Source organism: Morone saxatilis, unplaced genomic scaffold (assembly GCF_004916995.1).
Source record: "Morone saxatilis isolate NCDOM2014 unplaced genomic scaffold, NCSU_SB_2.0 Contig7, whole genome shotgun sequence".
Classification (NCBI taxonomy): Eukaryota; Metazoa; Chordata; class Actinopteri; family Moronidae; genus Morone; species Morone saxatilis.
Genome location: NW_023340246.1, coordinates 23,009,652 through 23,011,854, shown reverse-complemented (window position 1 = coordinate 23,011,854; position 2,203 = coordinate 23,009,652). Strand labels below are relative to the sequence as shown.

The 2,203-nt window shown below is 41.0% G+C and overlaps 1 protein-coding gene across 1 annotated transcript in view; it reads left to right on the top strand.

Annotated features, from left to right (window-relative positions):
• prph2lb (peripherin 2-like b) overlaps positions 1 to 2,203 on the top strand; it is a 6,967-nt gene that overhangs the window by 2,399 nt on the left and 2,365 nt on the right. The window lies entirely within an intron of this gene.

The window sequence follows — 2,203 nt, the reverse complement described above, 5'->3', positions numbered from 1 at the left end:
AGTTGTTTATTACAGTTGATTTTTACAGTTGTTTATTACAGTTGATTTTTACAGTTGTTTATTACAGTTGATTATTACAGTTGTTTATTACAAATGTATATCAGTTGTTTACTACAGTTGTTTGTTGTTAATTACAGTTGTTTCTTACAGTTGTTTACTACAATTGTTTGTTGTTTATTACAGTTGTTTACTACAATTGTTTGTTGTTTATTACAGTTGTTTATTAGTTGTGTTTATAAGTTGTTTATCACAGTTGTTTACTGCAGTTTGTGTGTTGTTTACAGTCACTAACTTATTATTACCTTTACTTCCTCACTGTGAGCAGTCGCTCTGAATGTTAAATAAAGTTTTATATGTTTGAATGAAGCCTTTTGGCAGACGGAGCGTTCACTGTCTCCTCGTTCTTTTGGACGTCGGGCCTCTGCCAGCCTCCTGGCAGCGCCGCTGCTCTCCCAGGACTCGTTACCAGGCAACCAGCAGCCGGCGGCCATGACTGCTTTATTCATCTCGAGACTGAAGAAAGAAAGAAAGAAAGAAAGAAAGAAAGAAAGAGATGTCTGACCTTCATGATAGATGTTGTGTTTATGATCGTTGGAACTTTTAACCTTCCGTTTTAGGAAAAGAACTGAAGTCACACAATGTTTTTATTTCTTTAATTTAAAATTTGAAAAGAGTTCATTGTAAACATGTGATATTATCAGAATGAAAAGATTCTGTAAAGTCTGACTGTTGTTGGTTGTGTGAACATGACGTGAGGCGTTCACAGTTGTACTTTTGACTGATGCGGAAATTGCTGATGCGTTCAGGTGCAAAACGACAGATTCAATGAAAGAAAAAAGTGGACTATGGCTTCAAAAGACCTGAATTCAGACGTGACTGTTGGTGGCTAACAGTAGATGTTATTTTTTATCGTATGCTATCGTTGATTGAACTCCAATAATAACTATTGCTGCGTTATGAACAGGTATTGCTACTGTCTCTCTCTCTCTCTGTCTGTGCGCTCTGTGTAGATCTATTAATTAGTATTGATCGTCATTATTAGTTCTTGATGAACAGGTTAAATTTCTGTGACATCACACTGTGATCGGCTGTTATGTAACAGCCTGTCGCTGCCTCCAGGTGCATGCTGGGACATGAAGAGGTGACTGCGGTCGTTTAGAAACAAATGTAAATCTGAGTGTTTAATCCCTGTCACCACGGCAACCAGCTCACACACACACACACACACACACAGCAGACCATGCCCCCAGTCTGTGAGGTCACTGCTACAGTAGTAATCTGATTGGCTGTTCAGCTGGAGGCAGTGATGAAGAGGAGGATGAGGAGGAGGTGTTACATAACAGGAGGCACTGATAAAGGAGAGAGAGGAAGGAGGGTAAAGAGAAAAAATAAAAAGATGAATGGATGAAAACAAAAGGAGGAAGGAAGGAAGGAAGGAAGGAAGGAAAGGAAGAAACAAAGGAGGGATGAAAAATGAAAGGAAAGAGAGAAAGGAAGGAAGGAAAAGAGGGAGGAAGGAGGTGAAAGAGGAGAACAAAGGAGTAAAGGAGGGAGGGGCAGCAGCAGAGTAATCTAGGGCACTGAGGACTGAGGTCGTTGTCATGACAACCTCCTCCCTCTGTGATTGGCTGCAGACCAACAGGAGGACACAAGCACTGACCAATCACAGCTCTCTGTTCGTCCCCTTCTCACTTCACATCTGCAGCTGATTGGCCACATCCACTGTGAGGCTGACTCACTGCTGGAGCCTCTAGTGGACATTGGAGGAACTGCAGGCTGCTGATTGCTTCCTGTTAGAAAAGTATTATCGGATACAATCTCTGTCTGTAAAATCATATTTATTGATTATTAATTAATTAATTAATTAATTATTGATTAGACACTGAATGTCAGAGAAAATACTCTGTCTCCCTCTGGTGGATAAAAATAAGAAGAACAATGTAACAGACAAACAGACAGACACAGACACAGACAGACAGACAGAATAGTTGATGATGGATCGAAAACTTGAAAAACTCATTATGGCTCAGGTGAGTCCTGAACCATCTCTTAGTTATGCTGCTATAGGCCTAGACTGCCGGGGGATTTCCCATGATGCACTGCTCTCTCTGTCTCTCTCTCTCTCTTTCTCTCTCTCTCCCTCTCTCTCTCCCCCTCTCTCTCTCTCTCTCTGTCCTAGGTTTCTGCCTGTTAAAGGCAGTTT